At 41.5% G+C, this 26,235-nt stretch overlaps 1 long non-coding RNA gene across 2 annotated transcripts; it reads left to right on the top strand.

Moving 5' to 3' along the window:
* The first annotated feature begins 485 nt into the window (after nucleotides 1-485).
* Nucleotides 486-21,566, top strand: LOC148055451 (uncharacterized). Of its 2 annotated transcripts, XR_015705340.1 has the most exons (4): nucleotides 486-544; nucleotides 15,457-15,727; nucleotides 15,870-16,025; nucleotides 17,627-21,566. It is a non-coding gene; the product is annotated as an uncharacterized LOC148055451 (long non-coding RNA). The 2 variants fall into 2 exon arrangements; XR_015705339.1 differs by lacking the exon at nucleotides 486-544 and having other exon boundaries at nucleotides 15,079-15,727.
* The last annotated feature ends 4,669 nt before the right edge of the window (nucleotides 21,567-26,235 follow it).

Genomic DNA, 26,235 nt, shown 5'->3' on the forward strand with positions numbered 1-26,235 from the left:
TTAGTAACTAGCATTACTGTTTATAAGGAGACCTAAGGGAGTGTTCTGCGTTCCTGCAAATACATGGACCATGGCTTCCTTTTACTATAAGAACTTCTAAGTTTCTCTAGCATGGCATCTTTTTGATGAGGTAATGTACTGGGTTTACGTGTCAAGGTTTTGGTAACGGTGGGAGGAGCTGCAGGGATGGCCTCTGTGAGAAGAGGCTTCAAAATGGACCTACAGCTGGTCAAAGCTGAGCCAATCAGCAAAGCTGGTGGTGCTTCTGTGAGAACATATTTAAGAAAGGGTAAAAGTGCTGCGCAGCAGCTGTGAGAGAAAGGAGTGAGAAAGAGTGAGGGAAAAAAAATGTAAGAGAAAATCCTGCAGACACCAAAGTCAGGGAAGAAGGAGGGGAGGAGGTGCTCCAGGCACTGGAGCAAAGATTCCCCTGCAGCCTGTAGAGAAGGCCGTGGTGAAGCAGGCTGTCCCCTGCAGCACATGGAGGCCCATGGTGGAGCAGATATCCACCCTGCAGCCCGTGGAGGACCCCATGCCAGAGCAGGTAAATGTGCCCTGAAGGAAGCTGTAGCCCATGGAGAACCCACATAGGGACAGGCTCCTGGCAGTAACTAACTGTGGCCTGTGGGGGAGCCATGCTAGAGCAGTCTTTTCCTGAAAGACTGTAGCCCATGGGAGGGACCCCATGCTGGAGCAGGGAAAAAAGTGTGAGGAGGAAGGAGTGGCAGAGGCAGTGTTATGATGAACTGACTGCAAACCCCCCTTCTGACTCAGTCCTGTGCTGCTTGGGGTGGGAGGGAGGAGGCAGAAAAGTTGGGAATGAAATAGTGAAGTTGAGCCTGGGAAGAAGGGGGGAGGTTGTGTGAAGGTGTTTTTAGTGTTGTCTTTGTTTCTCACCATCCTACTTTATTTTTAATTGGCAATAAATTAAATTAATTTTTCCCAGGTAGAGTCTGTTTTGCCCATGACTCCATGACTCTGGAGTTCCAGTCTCTTTACCAAAATTAGGAACTTCTGATGATAATTTGTTATGTATTTTTAAAAAAATGCCAGATCTGTACCTTCTGGAATCCTTTGAGGCTCTTTCTCTTGACATGGTCTTTCACCTAAAATGTTTTAATTTTATAATTCTTATTTCTATGCAGCATTTAACACACATAAATGCACAAGCACATAACACCTAAGTAACCAGGCAGAATTTTATTGCATTATCAATAATTGGGCAGCAGCCCAATTGGGCCAGTAGTTAATTCATTGCACCTAGTTCTCCTCTCACTTTACAATGATATAAATCATATTGGCATAAGGAAGACATAAAAAGAAGTGATCTGATAATAAAAAGGAAGGACTGTGATGATAAAAAAATAATTAATGATAATTAAAACTAATAAATGATGACTCCAGACTTAAGTTTTGTATTTTGAAATAAAGGATTGCATATACATGCAGATACAAGAAAGATATGTACAAGTGGTTAACATTTTTTTGCTTTTTAGAGTAATAATACTTTAATATTTTAAGACTTGAATATTCTGCAGACCAGACATCGTTTCTGCTCCCCATACTCCAGCCTTCTTTGTGGCTGTGAAGGCATTATTTATTGGCAGCTGAAATGAAATGAAGATTAGTAAACAAATCTGTTAATGGTGCACAAGATGGAGCAGAGTCCAGTTCACTCATTCTTTGTACTTTGCTTTGTGTGAGAGATAAAAAGTGTTAAAACATTATTCTAGAGACTGCAACAAAGTCACTGAAAGGCTGTCATGGCTGAATATGTTATCTCACCCAGCTCCTCTGTCAGAAGTTGCTGCTTCTGTGTCAGACTCAGCATGGGAAACATAGGCCTATGGCTCTGCCACCTGAGTTCAGATTGGCAAATTTGCATCTGTAATTGTCACAATAAAATTAGCCAGAGTTCGTGTCTCAGAGTCCTTGGTCAGTAAAATAAGGAAAAAATTACTCTGAATCAGAGAGCAACTATAAATTGACATTTTTATATGATTCATGTCTCAAAAGCTTTAAGAATCTAATGGTTAAAACAACATAAAATTCTGCATTTTCTGATTTGGCATCAGGAGACACAAACTGAATCAGTCCTGAGAGGAAGATAGTTGAAAATGTGTGTTGCAGGTGGAGACTTTTGATATCTCCACACAACTGACTGTATAAAAGATGTGTACTCTGTGTGAAAGATTGTCAGACTCTTTTTCCTGACAGCTTTTTCCAGTTAATGAAGTTTCATTGTGCAGTCTTCCTTGCATACTTTATGTTTTATTAAAAAATAAATAAGTGTATGTGTGTATACAGTTGAAAAATCCTTATTCTTAAAAGACAGACATATTTACTGGCTCCTTCCAATGGAAATTTAAGAATTTTTTAATGGAAAGTTTAATGGGTATTTTTCTAAAGGAAAATTGGCAAATTTCTATGCTGCTGCAATTAAATTTTTTAATGAACAAAAAAACCCAAATAAATGGCAGATGAAAAGACCAATTAGTAGCAACCCAGCCAAAATCACTTAAATCAGCATCTGCTGTCATGTTAAAAATGAAAAAGCCACTTCAGAAAGGGAAGCAGCTGGAAAACTCCTCTAGGCCTGCTCTTTCCTTAGTGTCTGTGACGCATTTTGTGAATATATGATCTGCTGACAAAATTATTTTTTGGAATAAATTTGCCACAATGAAGAAGTGGTTTTAGTGTTAGTCTATTTCCTAGCAAACACCATGATGCCATTTTTTTACTCTTTTTCTTTATGTGTATTGAAACATGATGCACATTGTTCTTTTCATGAACTTAATTTAGATATTGTTATTTTGTATAAAGTGATTCTAAGGACCATTATAAAGATGCTGATCAGCAAGCCCATTTATCTGAACTTTTTCCTGGGAAAGATAAAGAACGCTTTTTAGTACAGAATATGCTACTATCTGACTGATTGTCTCTTTGCATGCAGTCAGTTTATTTTCTTATGAGCCACTTCCGCAACCTCTGTGTTTGACTGGGAGATGAATTTAGAGGCATGAATGCCTGCTGCTGTCTGGAGTCTGCACTGCCAACACGCAACAAGGAGGCTCCTCTAATGAAGCGGGGCTGAGGGTGCTTGGTGCTTTTTTTGGATGAGGACATTAAAGGAGTTATATATTTGTGAAGGCTGGATAACTCTGATTAGGTGTTATGCTCAATAGCTATCAATTAAAGACTCTACAAAGGCCCAACAAGCGGCTTAATAAGATAACTGCTTTAATAAGACAGAATAAGAAGATTAATATAGATAACAAGTAAATCTTATGTTCCTTTAGATGCTGGGCACCCTGATTTTGTGCAGCATCGGACAGAGCCTGGATGGATTTTCCCACAGCATACTGCACAGAGCAGATACTGTCCTTGGAGATAAGCTCTCCCTTTTGGTCATTCGAGCTATTATATAATTCCCTTACAAGAAAACAACTCTCTTCATAAAGGATGTTCACATGACAACTTCTTGCTGCACTTTTAGATAAAGGCAAGGTCACGCAGGTAGCATAATCACAGGTACCAAGTAGGAGCTGCCTCCAGGCTCTTCTGTTACAATGAGCTGTCTGAGTTTATTCTGCAGCCAAGGAATTTGTGCAGCACAACACAGGCCTGAAAGCCATGCTGTCCATGCAGCACAGCACAGGCCTGGGTCTACTCAGGTTAACGACTGTTATATGGATCACTAACTCCTTGATGTGCAGTGGTATCTCAATCAGGATCAATACGGGGGGAGAGCCCCGAAGACTCAGAGCAAGAGAGAGAATGAAAGACTGAGACATGTAAAGAGTTTGAGAGAGATGGAGGCAGAGACCAAGAGAGTGAGAGACGCTGAGAGACAGAGAGACTGGGAGAGACACCGAGAGAACCTGAGAGGCTGAGGGACCAAGGCACCAAGAAAGTGAGACACAGAGAGACAGAGAGGGACTGATCGGCTGGGAGAGAGCAAGCCCAAGACAGAGAGGGAGATGGAGACAGAGACAGAGAGGGAGAGAGAGGCCAAGAGAGTGGCTGAGAGACCAAGAGAGACTGAGTGAGAAAGAAAGAGAGCCCGAGACAGAGGGAAAGAGAAAGGGAGGCAGAGAGAGATGCAGCGGGACAGAGAGATGGAGAAAGAAAGAGAGAAACCCAGAGAGCGCCGGATAAAGAGAGAGATGGGGGGGGGGGGGGGGGCACTGAGTGGGAGGGCCCAGGGGCCACGGAGAGAGAAAAAGAGAGAGGCCAAGAGAAACTGAGATATCAAGAGAAACAGGCCAAGAGACAGACACAGAGAGTGAGGCACCGAGACAGAGTAAGAAAGAGGGAGCCACAGAGAGAGAGAGAGAGAGAAACACCAGGGGGTGAGTGGGTAAGTGGGCGGGCGAGCGAGATTTAGAGATCAAGAGAGACAGACATACAGGGAGAAACAGAGAAAAGCAGGGAGAGTCAGGCAGAGATACTGACAGGCAGAGAATGAGAGGGAAACTGAGAGAGAGACTGAGAGAGAGAGGGAAAGAGCGGGGGAGAGATTGACAGGCAGAGACAAAGTAACACAGAAGGACACCAAGAGAGAGACTGACTGATAGTGAGAGGACGAGAAAAAGAGAGACCAAGACAGTGAGAGACTGACAGGCAGATAGTCAGAGAGAGAGGGCGACCAAGAGACACCAAGAAAGAGCCTGAGTGAGAAAAACTGGCAGAAAGACAGAGAGACAAAAAGCAAGGACGAGAAAGAGAGAGGCAGAGAGAGAGAGAGAGAGAAGAGACTGTTTTTCACCAGGAGGTACTGGTCCATTATGATCCCATTAAGAATGCCACTCAGACACTGTAAGGTATCATTTAAAATGCTATTTGTTAGAGCTAACACAATAAGAAGAGAATAGTATAGATAATCTTACATCCCTTTAGATGCTGGGAACCCCGGGCGGTGTACATTGAATGGGCCTCCAATCCACATGCAGCATGCTGGGCAGACCTCGTCCATAGAAGAGATTCTCCTATTTTGGTCATTCAAGCTATTATAGGATTTTCTTACAAGGAAACAACTTTATTCATTGTTTCTACTGTCAAACAGAAATTATGTTCTCATGAGAACTTCTTGCTGCACTTTTAGATGAAGGCAAGGCCACGCAGGTGGCATAATCGCTGGTACCAAGTGGGAGCTGCCTCCAGGCTCTTCTGTTACAATGAGCTGGCTGAGTTTATTCTGCAGCCAAAGAATTTGTGCAGCACAACAGGACTGAAGGCCATGCTGTATGTTGTCACAAAAATTTTGCAACTGGCCCATGCCCAACCGAGGAGAGAGGCTAGCATGCAAAGTATAAAATTACAAGAGTAATTCTTTATTCATGCACATGAGGTGTCCCATTCAAATTGGGGCACCCCGAATGTGGTTTTACACAGGGTTCTTATAACTTTCAAGCATCCAGATACAACATGATTTGACCAATCACTGCTTAACACACACACACTACTGTTTTGAAAAGCAACTATAATTCTATGACGTCATCGACCATCTGCTTCTTTCTTGATCTAGATGTCCCTGGAGTTGGTCTTGCTGCAGTTACTTATCTATGATTTCAGATAATGGGAGGGTTTCACAAAGATGTTAAGAGGGACTAGGATGCTGGCGTTATCTCAGTAGTCCAGGGGTATCCTTTATTCTTCAGGGTGGGGGCTGTCCTTCTCCTCATTGCAATGAGCTGGGGTCCTTTAGTCATGCTTACTTAACCATGACTATGCAGTATACAATGTAAACTATATATATCTTAAGAAAGTTCATACAATTTCACACTATAAAGACTAATTGATACAATAGTTAAGGAATGAGATTTTCCTAACAGTCCCTCCTTTTCTTTTGACTGTCAGGGTCACACTTTATTATTCATTATTTTAGTAGTAAGTTGAGTACATAAGATAATACAACACTGCAAACACACATATATAATTACAAAACAAAGTAAGATAGCAAACGCAACAACTACAATCCTTTTAGTCCATAATCCTGTACCTAAAAGTCTGGGAACCAAGAGATTAACCATCTAAATAGATTTAGGGGAGATCCCTGTCTTACTTCATGCAATATTTTTAAATTAGTCTTTATCTTGATTATATCAGTTTTATTTTTTCTGGTCTTGATTTACATAAAACGAGCAGCTATTATTCAATAATGCACATACTCCGCCCTGTGCTGCTAACAGGTAGTCTAAGGCTAATTGATTCTGTATTACCATTTGTGATAATACTTTGATTTCTTCCTGTGAGGCTATAATACTATCTGTGGTTTCATTAATGGCTTTTTCTAATTCTTTTGACACATTTGCAATAGTTCTTTCTAGTTTAGCAACCCCCTAACCATGTGATAAAAGCTCTTAGAAACAGGTGGAACTTAGTGCCACATTCTATCAGAGGGCTGTAACACTTTTTCCTATATATATCTGTAGTTATGAGCTACAGGGGCAGAAGAGACAGTGATTCTAATCTGTGTGGATGGTACTAATGCACTTAGAATACACTTTTCAGCTCAGGTTGAGGGTAAATACTCAAATGCCCTTTCTTCACATATCCAATATTGCCCTGGTAGTTGTGAAAATAGGGTAGTATAATCTTTAAATAAATCTGAATCATGTAAATTATTTCCTGTAAAAGGGTTAGCATGTGCCAGATTTGGTTGTTTAGGTAAATCAGTAAGGTTCGGACCCAGATTAGATGACTCAGAGCGATTGGGATCCTATAGGCCCATAGTGAAAACCAAAATTTTATAATTATCTTTAGTTTGATTATAGCTTCCTACAAAATACCAAATTAATCTGTCTGTGAATATCCACATTGTCTCAGAGTCTGCAGGGCCTGATAAACTCCATCCAAGAACAAATCTACAGCGTGATGTCTTATTAGAATAGGTTTTATGTAAGGGCTTTTGGAGAATCTCCCTTTCACACTCAGTGGATGTAGTATATAAGTAAGGTTTTGAAAGAATCTGTGGAGGAATACCAATTGCCTTTAGGCATAGGAACAGAATCGCCTTTTCATCTATATGGTCCCAAGATCTGAATTGTCCATTTCCATTAATTCTATTAATTTTAAATATATATTGGCATTTTCAATTCCCAGCCCCTACAAAGTGAGTATGCTTGTCAATAGGTTTGCTCTCCAAGCATATCCAGGGGTCTCCTTTCAAAACTAGTGACAAATCCTTCTTGGTGGAGGGGCGGTATCCTTCCTTTCTTTAGTGAAAATCCATAACATATATGCCCATCCTTGTACCATTGAGAATTCAATGGGACAGAAACCCAGGAGAGCTGATTTCCGATAGAGGATAGGCTTTTAGCACATATCCAACAGTCGAGCTTATTTGCCACTGCTGCTATAGTTTGGACTGTTGCTATGGCTGAATTGTGTATAATCAATATTCCCCCATATGTTTATAAGAAAGGCTATCATATTAAAATATATATCAAGCTATTAGAAATTACAATCAGCAATCACCTTCTATGACAAGGCGACCCGCTTAGTGGATGAGGGAAAGGCTGTGGATGTTGTCTACCTGTACTTTAGTAAGGCCTTTGACACTTTCTCACAGCATTCTCCTGGGGAGAAACTGGCTGCTCATGGCTTGGACGGGCGTACTCTTCTCTGGGTAAAAAACTGGCTGGATGGCAGGGCCCAAAGAGTTGTGGTGAATGGAGTGATACAAAGATTGGTGTTCTCCGAACCCCCTTGCTTTCTAACTTTCCCCACCTAGGTGGGAAGCTAGGTGCGTCTGGGTAAGGAAACCGATGTAATGAAACTCAATAACAACAGTGTTATTAAGCAGGCATTTTATTGCAGCGCTGGCCAGCACTGGGGATTCTCCACCATGAGTGCTCCACCGATTTGGTGGACTTTCAGAGATTATATACTATACAATCCTACATATTCACAGGATTTCCAATAATTCATTTACATAAACATGAGATTTCCTGGAATTTATTAACATATGCAAATGTCCGATCCGCATGCGCAGTCATCTCCCGTGGTGGTCTTTGGGTGGTCGTCAGGGTCTTCAGATGAAGGCTCATAGTCTTCTTCACTGTGTTCGCTGATTGACCTTTGCTTCAGTTCTGGGACCATGTCCTTCAAGGCTGTTGTTGTCATCCCCTTGCAACTTCCTTATGTTCCCTGCATTTGTTCTCCCAAGGCCCAGTTGTCTGAGGTGGGATTATCCCGGAGCCCCCTTATCTTACAACCATTCTAACTACTCTCTAAATCACAAAGGTCTTTCTTTTGTTTAGTTAAGTGACTAAGATATTTAAAATATCCTCCTTGCCCCTAGGCTTTAATTCTTTCAGGAGGCATTTTGATGCAGTGGCTTTGTCTATCTTGGCTTTAATCCTTTCATTCCCCCCTTTTCTTTAAACTTTGTAAATTTCTTTACAAAGGTCTTAAGTTTTCATATTTTATCACCTTAGGCAAGGCCCAAACTCTCATAGCCAATTTCTTCAGCTTATACCACAAAAGGCAATTGACGACTATTAGTATAATAACAAACACCAATAATATCAAGAGTGGGTGGACTAGAACATTTCAAAGTTTTCTCTGCAGAGGGTGAGTATCCCGATAAGATATCCCACCAATGATGGGCGGTATCCTTAGTTATTACTGTTTTAATGATGGACTCAGCTAGTGTCTTATTTCGTTTCTTTAAATGTTCTCTGAGTTCCTGAGATTGGTTCAAGATTTCATTTAATTTTTCCAGAGATATGCTTGCACGACTTATATTTAGGCTCTCAATGCCAAAACATTGTCACTTGTTCTTCTGTATATGCGAAAAATGAATATGTTTCACATAAAGGGAGTGATTAGGTGATATTCTTCAATTACAGATCATTTATTAGTCACTAAACACACACGTCTGGCATTAATTTCTACAAACATTTCAAATGCATCAGGAGACAGGATTGTCCATTTGCAATTGTTAACAGAATGTTATAATAAGCATGGTTCATATAATTGAGATTGTTGTATCTAAATCATATGTCTTGTTATTGTCCCCAATATACTTATCTTAATTAACTGATTCATTTTCTCCACTTGCCCACTTGCTTGTGGGTGGTAAGGTGTATGCAATTTCCAATCAGTTTCTAAAAATTTACTGACTTGTTGAACTACTTGTGACACGAAGTGTGATCCCCTGTCGGAGGAAATTACTTCTGGCACCCTGAATCTGGGAATAATTTCCTTCAGTAAGATTTTTGTTACCTCTCAGGCTTTCTTTGTTCTACAAGGGAAGGCCTCAGGCCATCCGGAAAAGGTATCAGTTAATACCAATAGATACCGGTACCTCCCTCTTCTGGGGAGTTCCGAAAAATCTATCTGCCAATTTTGACCTGGAACATTCCCTTTACTAACACTTCCAAATTTTACACGATTTTCTACCTTTGGATTATTCTTTAGATCTTCCAGCTATGGTTTTTATAGTTTGATACAATCTTCTGGCTGCTATTTGCTTGATAAGGGAATTATACAAAGCTTTAGTTCCCCAGTGTGTTTTATCATGTTCTGTTCCTACAAGCTTCCATAATATTCTAAAGAGAACTATTATTCTGTTATCTTTTAACACTGCCCATCCTGATGGGCCAACCTCAGCTCCTAAATCAGTAATTAACTTCTGATCCCTTTCATCATATTCGATCATCTCAGGTAGTGGCAAAGATTTTTCAGGAATTATACTTAATACCTCACCTTGTTCCACAGCTCATCTTGCCTCGTGATCAGCCAATTTATTTCACACTTCCCTGTCAGTGTTACCTTTCTGATGCCCTTTACAGTGCATAATTGCCACTGCTGACGGAAGTTGTACAGACTTTGCTTCCACCAGTTGGTCTGTGGTGATCACAGCGTATCCCACCATTCGAATTCCATTCCTTACCAAACTGCTCCCATCAGTATACCACCTGTGGTCGGCTTCCTCCAGTGGCTCCTCCTTCAAGTCTGGTCTGCTTGCATACACAGTCAAAATGGTTTCTATGCAATCATGCACGACAGTCTCCATTTCTCATTTATTGCTCGAAAAGGAAGCAGGGTTTATAAGAGTAGATGTGACAATTTCTATCTTTTGTCCCAGAGTGAATTTTCGGGCTTTTACTGTGGTTGGTTCTGGGGTTCTGCAGATGGCTTCCTTTCGGTCATTCCCAAGCTGTCTTTGTCCCTTAGAAATCACAAATCCCAGGTATATTATTTCTTTTTTCAAGATCTGGGCTTTCTGTAATGAGACTCGGTAACCACTTAGTCCAAGAAAATTTAACAAACTCACAGTCTATTCTTTGCATTCTTCCTTCTTTTCTGTGGCTATCAAAATATCATCCACATATTGCAAAAGAATCCCATTTCCTGGAGGCCTCTCCCAAGTCTCTAATACCTTCACTAATTGATTTCCAAAAATGGTAGGGCTGTTCTTAAATCCTTGAGGTAACACTGTCCAGGTTAGTTGGGTTTTCCGTCCTGTATCCCGGTTTTCCCATTCAAAGGCAAATAAACTGCGGCTTTCAGGAGCCAAGGTGAGGCAAAAGAATGCATCCTTTAGGTCTAATACAGTAAACCATTCATAGGTTTCCTTTAAACTAGTCAGCAGAGTATATGTGTTTGCCACTACCGGATACAGATCTTCAACTATATCTGATTTATTGCCTGCAAATCCTGCAATAATCGATAAGTTTTGCCATCAGGCTTTTTGACAGGCAGAATAGGAGTGTTATATTCTGAAGAGCATTCAATTAATAGTCCAAATTTTATAAATTCTTCTGTAATGCTCTTCACTCCTCACCTGTCTTCCAATTTCAGGGGATTGCTTTACCCTAACAGGCCATGCTCCCTCTTTGAGTTTAACAACAACCAATTCTGTATTTTTAGCCTTTCCAGGTATTCCTGAGGCCCGCTCTCCTGGGTATACCTAGTCTTTTATTTCTTGTATAATTACTTCTTCCCTAATTTGGGGTTCAGTAAGAGCCAAACTTCAGCATTCAATTGTTCTAATAAATCTCTTCCCAAGAGTGGTCTAGGGGCTTCAGGCAGGTAAAGAAATTTGTGAATCCCTACACTTTTCCCAATTTTAAATTTTAATGGTTTCAAAAAGAAAGCTTTCTCGACCTGTCTGGTTGCTTCCACAATATTAACGTTTTGTTTACTTCCAGGCAATAAAGTCTGATTTAATACTGAAAATGTGGCACCTGTATCTACTAAAAATTCTACAGGTTTCTCTTCTTTCCCTAGCTGAATTTTTACCAAGGGTTCTGCTAGGGAAGATTCCCCTGGTTCCCGTCAATTAGCTTCAACGTCAGTAATCATCACCGACTTGCCCAATCTCTGGCAATCCTTTTTCCAATGCCCCGTTTGCTTACCATAAGCACACTGATCCTTCAGGAGGGGTTGACTTCCTTTAGGTGGGACGCTTACACCGCTTCTCACAGCTCCTCTCCCTCCATTAGCGCCGTTTCCTGATGGGTTCGGAGAGGGTACTTGGCCCCCCGTGGTGCGCAAAGCAGCCACTGTAGCATTGGCAATTGTTTTGCCCATTATTCTCTCTTTCTGACTATCTATTCCGATATACTTGCCATGCAATCGCCAGCAATTTCTCTAAATCTCTTGCATCTGTTCCTTGCACTTTCTGTAACTTTCTCCCGAAATCATCCGCCAATTGTCCCAAAAACAAGAATATCAACTGACCCTTTCCCTCCTGGGAGGTAGGGTCTAAAGGAGTGTATTTCTGCATTCCTTCTTTTATTCGGTTCAGCTTTTTTTATCTTGTTTGATCTCATACAATTTGGACCAATTTACTGATTTTGGGACAGCATTTCTTATTCCATAAGCAATCCATTCCCTATACCACACTAATAGGTCCCAGGCTCCTGTCTGGTTAGGGTCCCAACCGGGACTGGTATCAACTGTTCCCGGCAAAGTCCCAGCCAGAATCAGAGCCTGTACTTGTGTTCTGGCCGCTCTCACAACCATCTGTTTCTCTGACTCACTAAACACTGCATCCAACATTGCATCCACATCGTCCCAGTCAGGGTCCTGAGTTTTCACAATCAATTAAAATCCTTTAGAATTCGCCAACCATCTAAATCTGCTAGACTTCAATCCTGACGGTTCCTCCCGTCTCCATTGCCTGCCTTAGTGGAGCCTATATAATAGGTCCCACCTTACTTCGAGTTCTGGCAGTGATGGGGGAAAATCCAATATCATTTTCTTCCCTTTCCCTTGCTCCTTTCACTTCCTACGGCACCAGCATCTTCTCTCTCACCTTCTCTTTCTGGTGGAGGCAAACAATCCTCTAATCTCTCATTCTGTGAACCAACCTTTAAACATCTTTGTCCAATGCTGCAAGCCAACATCTTTTTAACTTGCTGTTTTGCTTATTTTTCTCTTTTTCTATCGCCAGGACCATAGGGTCCTGGGGTGCTAAATTAATTCCACATTCCTTTTGCCACTCAGGGTGATTCTGCAGAGTAAAAAACACATCTGCATAAACCACTTCATCCCATTTTCCTTCTCGTCTTAAGAATAGCATAAGTTGTAACAAAGTATTATAATTCAGAGTTCCATTAAAAGACCATTTTTCTCCATCATCCAACTTATATAATGGCCACCACTGATTGCAGTATTTTATCAAAGTTTTCCGATTCACACTTGCTCCAGGTGGTCCCCCAATATCTTTCCAGTGAGCCAAAATGCAGCCCAAAGGGCTCTTTTTCAAAACTTCACTCTGTTGGTTTCCCATTTTGGAATTTGTAAAACACAAGGACAGGGACTAAAACTCAAACAATTGCACACAACTGACAATTATTATAAACACAACATTATAAACACAACAATAGCTGCTACTCCCAGATAATAAATGTCGACATAAGTTAATCAAAGATTTTCAAATAAGCGTATATCAGACATATACGTATATCACATACGTATATGTAAACCAAAATCAGATACAGATGCACAAACAAACGATCGTACTAACCAGATGATCAAGACAAATCGTACATGCAAATGTATGCCACCCGGCGGGGTTCTCACGAACCGCGACTTATGAGCAGCTTCAAGTGACCGGTCCCAAAACAAAATAAAATGCCTAACTTACTAGTGGTCCTTGTCTGCCCCCGCCTGGATCCGCTGAATCGGGGAGTCCCTCCAGAAAAGTCTCCAGGGCCGGCCAAGGGACTCTCCGACTCAGGGGTTCCTGCAGCCGGACAGAGGGTCCCATCTGGGTCGCCAAAACTGATACAAAGATCGGTGTTCTCCGAACCCCCTTGCTTTCTAACTTTCCTCACCGAGGTGGGAAGCTAGGTGCGGCTGATACAAAAATTCACGGATGCTTCTCACAGTCTGAATCTCCCCAAGGGAGAAACAGAGTATTCAGAGAGTCCCTGAAATGAAACTCAATAGCCACAAAGTTACTATTAAGCAGGTATCCTTTATTGCAGCGCTGGGCAGCACTGGGGATTCTCCACCATAAGTGGTCCAACGAGTTAATGAATTTTTAGAGAATATATACTTTACAATCCTACATATTCACAGGATTTACGAGAAATCATTTACATAAACATGCGATTTCCTGGAACTTATTAACATATGCAAATGTCTGATCCGCATGCGCAGTCCTCTCCCGTGGTGGTCTTCAAGTGGTCTTTGGGGGTCTTCAGATGAAGGCTCGTAGTCTTCTTCACTGTGCTCGCTGACTGACCTTGGCCCCTGCTCAAACTCAGTCCTAGGATCACATAAACCATGTCCTTCAAGGCTGTTGTCATTCTTTTGTGACTTCCTATCTTCCATGCATTTGTTCTCCCAAGGCCCAGTTGTCTGAGATGGGATTATCCCGGAGCCCCCTTATCTTACAACCATTCCAACTGCTCTCTAAATCACAAAGGCCTTTCTTTTGTTTAGTTAAGTGACTAAGATATTTAAAATGTCCTCCTTGCCCCTAGGCTTTAATTCTTTCAGGAGGCATTTTGATGCAGTGGCTTTGTCTATCTTGGCTTTAACCCTTTCAAGAGTCAAATCCAGTTGGCGACCAGTCACAAGCGGTGTTCCCCAGGGCTCAGTACTGGGGCCAGTTCTGTTTAATATCTTTATCAACGATCTGGAGGAGGGGATCGAGTGCACCCTCAGGAAGTTTGCAGACGACACCAAGTTGGGCAGGAGTGTTGATCTGCTGGAGGGTAGGTAGGCTCTACAGAGGGATCTGGACAGGCTGGATCGATGGGCCGAGGCCAATTGTATGAGGTTCAACAAGGTGTCCTGGTTTCAGCTGGGATAGAGTTAATTTTCTTCTTAGTAGCTGGTATAGTGCTGTGTTTTGGATTTAGGATGAGAATAATGTTGATAACACACTGATGTTTTGGTTCTTGCTGAGTAGTGCTTACACTAGTCAAGGACTTTTCAGCTTCCCATGCTCTGCCAGGTGCACAAGAAGCTGGGAGGGGGAACAGCCAGGACAGCTGACCCAGACTGGCCAAAGGGCTATTCCATACCATATGACATCATGCTCAGCATATAAAGCTGGGGGAAGAAGAAGGAAGGGGGGGACATTGGGAGTGATGGCGTTTGTCTTCCCAAGTAACCGTTACGCATGATGGAGCCCTGCTTTCCTGAGGATGGCTGAACACCTGCCTTCCCATGGGAAGTAGTGAATTAATTCCTTGCTTTGCTTTGCTTGTGCACACGGCTTTTGCTTTACCTATTAAACTGTCTTTATCTCAACCCATGAGTTTTCTCACTTTTACTCTTCTGATTCTCTCCCCCATCCCACCGGTGGAGGGGAGTGAGCAAGCGGCTGTGTGGTGCTTGGTTGCTGGCTGGGGTTAAACCACGACAGTCCTTTTTGGCGGCCAACGTGGGGCTCGAAGGGTTCGAGATAATGACAGATTTGATTGGAGTGTGCTAGATCGAATTTATAGCTGTTATCACTGTTTAGCTATTAATTGGCAGCCTTCTGTGCTTGCCACGGGGCTTGCTTGCCTTACTGTATATTAGAGTCTAGTGCTCGTTAGTGGCTGCTTTTTGCTTTTGCTGCTTGCTGTACTGCTGAACTGCTCATCATCTTACTCTGCTGTGCATGGGAACATTTTTATGACAGCATTGGCCATGCACCTGGGCTGGCAGATGGCCAGGGCATCTCTGCTGTTTCTGTGCTGCTGTACTGGACAGGCTGGAACTCCAGTGTGATGTCGATAAAGATTAACCTTGCTAAGATTAACCTAATCCGTACTTACAGACTGTAAGGACCAAATCCGTAAAAGCCAAACTACTGTAATTGGTGCCACCGGGAAAAGAACTCTAAAATAATTTCTGCAACCAATGGAGTGCACAATTGGAAATACTATGGTAACTCATTCTTTTCTCTATATGCCGGAGTGTCCCCTGCCACTGTTGGGGCAAGATTTATTGTGTAAATTGAATGTGCAAATAACTTTCTCTGAAAATTCTGTACAGTTACATATTCCCCCAGAAAATGCTTGGAAAGCACAGATATGTTTGCTGATTCAAGAGGAAAACGATGAAGATGCGAATATTCCAGAAGAGCCATTTAATGCAGTAATACCGTTGGTATGGGCATCTGGAAAACCCGGACGAGCAAAGAAAATGACTCCAGTCAAAACTGAATTTAAGCCTGGAGCACAACCGATAAGAAAGAAACAATACCCAATAAAATTGGAAGCGAGGAAGGGAATGCCAATTGGAATTTAATACTCCCATCTTACCGGTAAGAAAACCTAATTCTCAAGAATATAGATTAGTGCAAGATTTATGAGAAATTAACATTTGGACAGTTGATGTCCACCTTGTGGTACCAAATCCGTATACGTTGCTTGCTTCTGTTCCTGAGAATAACATGTATTTTACAGTTCTAGACTTGAAAGATGCTTTCTTTTGCATCCCGGTGGATGAGCAGAGTCAACTCATTTTTGCTTTCGAATGGGAAAACTCCACTACCGGAAGGAAAACCCAGTTATATTGGACTGTATTGCCTCAAGGATTTAAGAACAGCCCCACATTATTTGGTAACGTATTGGCAAAAGAACTGGAACAATGGCAAGGTGATAATGAACGTATAACTTTGTTACAGTACGTTGATGATTTATTAATTGGCTCAAATGATTACAGCAAGTGCCTTGAAGCTACAAGTAGTTTATTGAATTTCTTAGGACTTGCAGGATATTGTGTTTCCAAGAAAAAGGCACAAATAGTAAAAGACAGAGTTCGATACCTGGGATTTGACATAATGCAGGGACAGAGGGAGTTAAGTGCAGAACGAAAAGAAGCGATTTGCAGAATTGCGGTACCCACTTCAAAGAAACAATTGAGAGGGTTCTTGGGTATGGCCGGATGGTGTAGGCTATGGATCCCTAATTTGGGGTTGATTGCTAAACCATTATATGCTGCTATTATTAAAGGGCCAGAAGGGCTGCTGGAGTGGACTGCTGAATTCCGAAAAGGGTTTGATGAAATCAAGAAAAGACTAATGGAGGCTCCTGCATTAGGACTTCCAAATTTTCAGAAACCCTTTCAGCTATCCTAAATTCACAAGAAACCCCTGTTAAATATGGCGCTGAAATTATGAAATTCTTACAAGTTGTTTTACAGCCAGAAAAAGTTGCAATAATCCATTGTAAAGCACACCAGAAGGGAAACAATGAAGCAACCAGAAGAAATCGGAGAGCAGATGCAGCTGCCAAAGAGGCAGCCCTAAAAAACCTAAAGATAGAAGGAGCTCTAATTCCTGAACATTGCCTAAGCCTGACCCCTCCACGATATACAGAAAGAGAAGATCAACTAGCTGAACAACTAGACTGTACCAAAATTGAACAAGGATGGTGGATGACACCATTAAAACAACTCCTAATTCCTGAAAGGACAATGGAATTTGTATTGAAGAAATTATACCAGGAAACACACATGAGCTCTGATGCATTGGTTCTCGTTGCAAAGAAATATGTTATAGGACCAAAAATGCAGAGCCTTGCAAATATAGTGGTAAAGAAATGCCCAGTATGCTGTGCCAATAACCCAAAAATTGAAAAAAAGAATGCCAGGAGGAAATGTAAAACAAAGAATAGCGCTCGGAGAGTATTGGCAAATAGATTTCTCAGAGTTACCTAGATGTAATCAATATAAATATCTGCTGGTTTTAGTAGATACTTTCTCTGGTTGGCCTGAAGCTTTCCCCTGTCGCACCAATAAAGCTAGAGAGGTGGTTAAGGTAATGCTAAAAGAAATTATTCCAAGATTTGGTATTCCAGAGGGAATATCTTCGGACAATGGACCCCATTTCATAGCAGAAGTAGTACAGGGAGTGTCTAAATTTCTAAAGATAAAATGGGATCTCCACACTCCATGGAGGCTTCAGTCCAGTGGTAGAGTAGAGCAAATGAATCAGACTCTCAAAAGACAAATTTCATAATTATGTCAGGAAGCCCATCTTAAATGGGTAGAGGCCCTGCCTCTAGCCCTATTGAGGATGACTCTAAGAATTAAAGAAAAAGTAAGTCCCTCTGAGATATTATACAGTCACGATAAGGGGGGATCAGATGCATATTAAAGGACAAGAGACAATCAAAGAGTACTTAATCTCTCTATCGCAGGTTTTATCTTCTTTACATAGATACTTGAACCAGAAGACACCGCTACCATTGGATACCCCTGTTCATTCCTTTCAACCGGGAGACTTAGTCTACATACGGACTTGGAAGGATGAACCATTAAAGGAAAAGTGGAAAGGACCATATACTGTGTTGTTAAGAACTTACACCGCAGTAAAGGTAGAAGGAGTGGATTCTTGGATTCATTATACGAGAGTGAAGAGGGCGCCACTTCCTGAGCAGAAACAGTGGACTTTGGAGCCCACAGGGGAACTGAGGTTGAAGATTTCCAGGAAAAATTGATAGTCATCAGGAATTGTTATGTTGAATGAGAAAGCATTTAGAGAATACTGTTTATAGTAGTGTGAACTTGAACATGGAGAAATTAAAGATAGCATTAGTAGTATTGATTTACCAATGCATGATTACTTGTGAAAGCAATTTGGTTTTGCAACTAGTCCAATCTTTCGGGAGAATCCATAATGCTAGCCAAATTATACCATGTTAACCAGGGGGACAGGAATATTACAATTCAACTTAAAGAAAGAGAAAGTATTCAGATTAGGCAGATGGAAAATTTTGGGAAATTAATCAGAAAATTTATGTTGGCATATTAACGAGACTCAACAGCCAGGAATAATAAAAGTGGCTGAACCTCGTGATTGATTCCCTTGGGGAACACAGTTTCCACCTGTTTGGAAGACCGCTGCAACTTCTTCGTGTATTGATTGGATAGGAGACCAATCGAAAGAGAAGATTAGGAAGTTAATTTTACTTTCAAATTTAACTGAGACTAGAATGGAGGTTCCAAAAGCCTACAATTGGAACTGTACTCGAGTTTTTAATTGTTCAGCTGATATATCAGAGATTCAAAGAACTGGACTGATAGAGCTTTAAGATTAGGGTGTTTATGCCGATATTATTCAACATCCCTAAAGGACACATGGAAAATGACCTTTGAGTTGTGGGGAAAAGTCAAAAGGTCCTATGGGAATCCCTGGCAACACCCATCAACTGGAACAAAAGTAGGGTGGATATCAGAGTCCATATTCAGCCCTCAGATTACTTCTTTTAGAAATAGGGTATGGTTACGTAATTTAACCGGGCAAATTGAGGCACTAGCAAATGCCACAAAAATTGGCTTACATGATCCAAATGTACAGTTACAAACTAAGAGAAGGTATGGAAACTGGGTAGTTAAATAAGATCTTACATGGTTTAGGATTCTCCCTGACAGGATGGTTGCAAAGCCTACTGCAAAATTAGATTATTTTTCTCATTATTATGATAATTGTTTGTATCATGTTTGGATGCTTGAAAACTCTTATTCCTAGGCAATTATCCCAATCACATGTATTAGTGGTGCAAAATGGAGGTGAGACTTGTCGAAGATTGGAGCTTCGATAAGTCTCAAAGGGGGGAAATTGATGTCGGTAAAGATTAACCTTGCTCATTTTACCCTAACAATACTATGGCATCATGAAACAGGATATATGTCTCAGAACAAAGAAACCTGAAATAAATGATAGTTTGCTTCGCTAACAGTCCGTAAAGGACTGCTTAGTGTTGCCAAAGTTAAGTGAACTTAGGGGAAAGATAATTCCGGCAGGGGGAGATCATGACCACCGACTCAAGGACCACCCACTCAAGAAACCCACCAACCCAAAAGATTAAGGAAGTAAAGGTCTCGAGAATTGTAGTGAGCATGCATAGTAATTGTTAGCAAATAGTTAATCGAGGCCTTGAATATTATTGTGCATTTAAGAATAGTTATTGTACAGGGTAATTTAGAAAAGATAAATTACATGACTTGTATAACTACAGGTGTTTTAGATTAATCTAAGTCCATGCTATACTGCTCATTTTGTCCCTGTATAGCCCTATCCCATGACTGGATTAATCACCAGCCAAGTTAATCAGTAGATAAAGATAGATGTAGTAAGAAAAGATGAATAATTGAACAGCTGATTAAGACATTTTAACTGATGTAGACATTAGATAAGAATAAGGGTAAGGTAAGCATTTATAATATAAGTTAAGAGGTCAGATTCTTAGAATTTAAAGACGGTTTTAAATAGAACATTGTGAAACTAGACATAGAAGGAAAATAAATGACTTTTATGATCTTGCATTGGACCAGTGGTTGAAGTGGTCTACGTGGTCAATAAACAAGAACTGAAACGGAACACAAAGAACTGGTTTACCAATGGAAAATCAAGAACCTTCTGATGGTCAGAAGAATGAAGAATTGAGAACACAGTGGAAACCTTAGGTGGACTTTGATAATCATGTAATTGTTACAGAAACATATATAAGGTGACAATTGTAACACTTAGTTGCCACTCACTGAGGTGATGGCCCAACTCTGAGTTGTTAATAAAGCAAACCTAGAGATACCCACTTTCTGGTGAAAATTCTTCAACAGTAATTTACATGGCAGGTGAAGAATTTTAACCAATCATTTAATAAAGGACAATGAATATGTATTAGATGATTGTATAAATAACTGTCAGTTTACATCAACGGTGTGCTGGTTTGTACCATGCACCCATATTTGTGCATTTACGTAATAAAGGAAAATACCTCAACTCTGTGTGTGAATTGGGCAATGCACACCAGGTAATGGACCCAAGTTTCTGGGACAAGTGTGAACTCGAGTCAAAGGGACTGTGACCTGTGGATGAGTCCATGCAGGAGCAGGACACCCCGAAGCGTCTGTGGACATGGATAATCCCATGCCAGAGCAGCCCATGGAAGCTAAGGGTGGAGCAAATATCCACCTGCAGCCCGTGGAGGACCCCATGCTGGAGCAGGTGGATGCCCAAAGGAGGCTGTGCCCCCATGGAAAGCCTGCGCTGGAGCAGGCTCTTGGCAGGACCTGTGGACCCGTGAAGAGAGGAGCCCACGCTGGAGCAGGTTTGCTGGCAGGACTTGTGACCCCGCAGGGGGCCCACACTGGAGCAGTCTGATCCTGAAGGACTGCACCCTGTGGAAAGGACCCATGATGGAGCAGTTCGTGAAGAACTGCAGCCCATGGGAAGGACCCATGTTGGAGAAGTTCACGGAGGACTGTCTCCTGTGGGGGGGACCCCAAGCCAAAGCAGGGGCAAGGGGAGGAGTCCATTGCAATGTTAAACCCTATAACCTGGCCCAAAGGGGCCAGGAGTGGAGATTGTAATGGAAATACCTTTAAATTGTTGTAACCCATGATTTGAGTTGCATGTTGCGGGAATTACCATAGCAGGAACCACCTGAACCCATGGAGGAGAAGCCTTACAAGAAGCAGTGCAAGTGCAGCAGTGACCCGACCTGAGCTGGCTTTGGTGCCCAATAACTCCATGCAACACACCACCTCTCCTGTCCTGAGCGACCACCATCACAGATGGAGCCCAAAGTCATGGACTAAATGAACTCAATGGATGTTATGTGGACATTTGAGGATGTTTATGGACATTTTACAGACATTTCACAGGGGTGGGCCATAGACTAAGGGAATGATACCTGTGTATTGTATCAAAGCATGGGAAGAGGGTTGGTGGTTAATGAGGATGTACTGGATAATGTGGGACCTGAGCATGATGTAAATGACATGGAATAAGGGGTGGATACTGTCCTGGTTTTGGCTGGGATAGAGTTAATTTTCTTCTTAGTAGCTGGTATAGTGCTGTGTTTTGGATTTAGGATGAGAATAATGTTGATAACACACTGATGTTTTGGTTCTTGCTAAGTAGTGCTAAGTTGTTGCTAAGTAGTTCTTACACTAGTCAAGGACTTTTCAGCTTCCCATGCTCTGCAAGGTGCACAAGAAGCTGGGAGGGAGCACAGCCAGGACAGCTGACCCAGACTGGCCAAAGGGCTTTTCCATACCATATGACATCATGCTCAGTATATAAAGCTGGGGGAAGAAGAAGGAAGGGGGGGACATTGGGCATGATGGTGTTTGTCTTCCCAAGTAACCGTTACGCGTGATGGAGCCCTGCTTTCCTGAGGATGGCTGAACACCTGCCTGCCCATGGGAAGTAGTGAATTAATTCCTTGCTTTGCTTTGCTTTGCTTTGCTTGTGCGCGCGGCTTTTGCTTTACCCATTAAACTGTCTTTATCTCAACCCATGAGTTTTCTCACTTTTACTCTTCTGATTCTCTCCCCCATCCCACCGGTGGAGGGGAGTGAGCGAGCGGCTGTGTGGTGCTTGGTTGCTGGCTGGGGTTAAACCATGACACAAGGCTAAGTGCCGGGTCCTGCACTTGGGTCACAACAACCCCATGCAATGCTACAGGCTTGGGGAAGAGTGGCTGGAAAGCTGCCTGGCAGAAAAGGACCTGGGGGTGCTAGTCGACAGCCGGCTGAATATGAGCCGGCAGTGTGCCCAGGTGGCCAAGAAGGCCAAGAGCATCCTGGCTTGTATCAGAAATGATGTGGCCAGCAGGACTAGGGAAGTGATCGTCCTCCTGTACTCGGCACTGGTGAGACCGCACCTCGAATACTGTGTTCGGTTTTGGGCCCCTCACTACAAGAAGGACATTGAGGTGCTGGAGAATGTCCAGAGAAGGGCAACGAAGCTGGTGAAGGGTCTAGAGAGCAAGTCTTATGAGGAGTGGCTGAGGGAACTGGGGTTTTTTAGCCTGGAGAAGAGTAGGCTGAGGGGAGACCTTATCCCTCTCTACAACTACCTGAAAGGAGGTTGTAGCAAGGTGGGGGTCGGTCTCTTCTGCTAAGTAACAAGTGATAGGACTAGAGGAAATGTCCTCAAGTTGTGCCAGGGGAGGTTTAGGGTGGATATTAGGAAAAACTTCTTCACCGAAAGGGTAGTCAGGCATTGGAACAGGCTGCCCAGGGAAGTGGTTGAGTCCCCATCCCTGGAGGTATTTAAAAGATGGGTAGATGTGGTGCTTAGGGACATGGTTTAGTGGTGGACTTGGTAGTGTTAGGTTAACAGTTTGACTTGATGATCTTAAAGGTCTTTTCCAACCTAAATGATTCTATGATTATATGATCAAAAGTGTTACAACAGTGAATAATAACAGTAATCAATCGTATAGCAACAACCAATAACAGCAACAACCAAGTAGGTATATACTATGATGGATTACTACAAACATCATTAGTGAAGCAATTTATCAGCAATGAAGTAGCGAATATATTTATGATAGATTACTTATATGCATATATATATAAAATCAATATTAAGTGAATTAGACAGATTTCAGAAGGGGACCCAACCATCCCAGCAGTGGGAGGACAAATCCAGCTGACCCCAAAGGGGAAGAAACGGCCAAAAGGGGAACCAGTAAAGTAACAGAGTCTCACTTCAAAGATAATCTGCATCACAGAGTTTGGAGTCAGCTGGGTATCCCCAGAGAGAGTCCAAGATCTCATAGAAAGTTCATGCAGAGAATTCAGCCTGTTTAGGAAAAAGGAAATGTATGTGCAGCATTGGAAGTTCTCGAATAGACAGGCTCCATTTTGGATAAAAATTAAGTCCTTTTTATAACACAGAGACATAAGAGGGCATAGGACATCGTATTTTGAGCAGCCAATAGATGTTGCTAATATCTATTTTTCACCTGGAACATCCAATAAAGGATGATGCTTTCTGTTCTTTCAGAGCAATTTTCTTTTTCCAGACTTTTTTCCACCTTTTCAGATGATAAGATGCCGTTACAGTCCTTTGTTTTTGTGCTTATATCAGTGGTATCTCAGGATGTCTCCTGTTTCTAAGTACCCCAGCTGTACTTCAAAGAGGCCAGCTACACTTTTCAAGGATGTTAATGGTTCACAGGCCTAGTTCCCAGGTTCACAGTTCCAGGCTGGCAGGCCTTTCTCTTCCAGTATTTTTCCGCAGACATTTTATTTGGCTCAGTAATTTTCCCCTTCTAACCAGGCCACCTTTATGACTGCTCACATCAGTCAGTCTCTCTCTTCACATCTCTCACTCCCACTGTTTTCTCTGTCTCTTGCCATCTGCCCGTCTCTCTCAGTGCCTCTCTCCCTCTCTCGAGGCATCTCTCCCCAAGACTGTTGCTCTCTCAGTCTCTCTTGGTCTCTCACACTCTGTCTCGGTGCCACTCTCTTTCTCTCTCAGTTGCTCTCTCACCATCTCTCTAGGGCTCTTGTTCTTGGGCCCTCTCTCACTCACTCAGTCTCTTTCTGTCTTTTTCTTGGCTTCCCCCCCATCCCTCTCTCTCATGTTGTGTCTCCCTCTGTGCCCCTCTCTCCTGGTCTCTCTCCCCCCCCTCCTCCCTCTCCCTTCCTCCCTCTCCCCTCTCTGCCTCTCCATCTCTCTTGCAAAAGGGAAGGGGAAGAGGTGCTCCAGGCACTGAAGCAGCTTGAGACAAGATCTAGATGATTTAGACTTTATGATAGAACCTGGAGCATCTCAAAAGAAAAAATGTTTTTCTTTCCCACAACCCTCTCAAAATCATATATTGTCTCATTCTTAAGACATCTATGCATGTCCAACTTGAAAATAATAAGAAATACATTGCAGCCCTTGGAAACTCCATGTTAAGAGCACCTGGAGAAAATGGGATTTCAGGCCATCTTAAGTTTCTGCAACATGCAAAAGGAACAAAACCCAAATATAGTACAGTTCCACTGATTCCTGTCAGGACACAATGATGCATTTCCATAACCACTCAGTACCTAATAATGACATAAAACATCACTCAATCTCTTGTTTTTAAACCAACTGGACATTTTTAATGTATTTGACAAGCCACACCACACCTCAATAATTCATATTCATTCATGTGTGGCCCTACTAATGTACTTACACTACACAAACTATTTGTAGAAATGTTTGCAAAATATGGACATTTATTTTTGGGTGTGCTTCATTAAGATGTATAACAACTTCATCAAATAGAGCTGAGTGGGATTATTTTGACAACAGTGAGAAAATTACTGAGAACAAGACTGATTTAACATTCAGTATCATAAAAGATGGCTCTGGGTTTTCAATTTCCCTTTCTCAGAGTCTAGCCTTCAATATATTCAGAGACAAAGGAAATGGGAGATGCAGGTCTTGATAGATTTGGTCTTTGTTTTCTTTTTAAAACTCAGTTCTGACTAAGGACATAACATGAAATGCATTAAGATAAAGATAACATTTCTCAGTGAAAAACACTCCATATTAAATACTCTCATTCATTCAGTATACAGGGGAATGTGAAAGAAGTAAAGTAAAAATGCATCTTGAAGAAAACTTAGGCCTCAACTGGCAATAGTCTAAATATGCTGGATGATTCCCAAAAACCTTATTTTAGTTTATGAGATTATCTTTAACATTTTAGTACTTAGTATTAACATTTTAGTGATACTGCACTACGTACTAGGCTGGTTCTTCCAATTTCTTCCCACCTTCTTTTTTGAAATACTGAATCAACCATCATTACACAGTGATGCAGAACTGTAATTTCTAAAGAATTTTAAACTCTGGCAGTAACCAGATATTTATTGTTATAGATATTGTTAGATATCTAGCAATCTGCTTTACCAGATTTCCATAATTAATTTGGATGAACTCCAAGTTTTTTGATGTTCACCCATTATTAAAGCCTGTTTTTAAGGACAGTGTCCTTGGAAGTACATGCTTTCCCACTGAGCCAAGCTTCTCAGCTGTCTAATTTTCTTGCTAAGTTAATTCCTTGGATATTATCTAAAGTGGCACCGTATGGGTACACTGTGTTGTACAGCAGGTGAATGCCGCCAAACATAACATGTTCCTGCCCTGTTTACATTCTATAGACACTTCAGACACTTCACTGCCTATATGAACATGACATGCCTTATACCAGTGTGAAATGTTTCCTCCTTAACCCCTTCTTCTCATGTAGGAAATTAGATAGCACTATTCATTCCAGTACCCATCTGATAAACAAGAGAAGAAAACTCAGCAAAATGCAATAATTTCTATTATTTTTATCCCTGTTTAAGACTACATCTTTTGTTAGCCTTCTGTTAATACAATTATTTATTAGTGTTTCTCTCCTCAAGCTCTGAAGATTTTGCATTTCTTCCATTTCACTTATTATATACTTGGTTTAAGTAATGAATAGTCCCAATAGACTTTAAATAAAGAAATTAATTCCACATTTTCATGAAAGTAATTTTCTGTTTGTTACTCTCCACTAGCGCTTTTAAAATCCATAGATATGAAAGTTCAGCAGTCTTTTCTTTCCCCACATTTGCCCAAATATGGGGAAGCAGAGAGTTCTCCATTTTGGTTTTGTTTTTTTGAGAAGCAAAAGGAAAAGGATGAGATGCATTTTAATTTCCTTTTTAGGTAATGAGATCTTCTACCTGAAGAGACTTTAGGCTATAGCACAGCTCCCAGTTGCTCCTAATTATTCTCTCAGCTCTCTTTATCAGCAGAGGCACTGGACAATGAAATCCTGCTGCCACATTTCAATTACTATCACAGTCCAATTTTTCTAAAATATAATCCAAGTTCATAGACTCTAGCAAACAGAAACCCACCTTCTTCACAAACACCTTGATGGTTTCATATCTCCTGAGGAAAATACTAGATATTAGAAAATACTGTCAATTGAGCATCAAAGTTATGTATTGCTTGAAAAATCTGGGTTGTTAAGAATGATATGGCAGGCCAGAAATGCATCTTAAATGCCT

Source organism: Nipponia nippon, unplaced genomic scaffold, assembly GCF_047370975.1.
Source record: "Nipponia nippon isolate SJK-2023a ecotype South Korea unplaced genomic scaffold, ASM4737097v1 scaffold_22, whole genome shotgun sequence".
In the NCBI taxonomy this organism is placed as follows: domain Eukaryota; kingdom Metazoa; phylum Chordata; class Aves; order Pelecaniformes; family Threskiornithidae; genus Nipponia; species Nipponia nippon.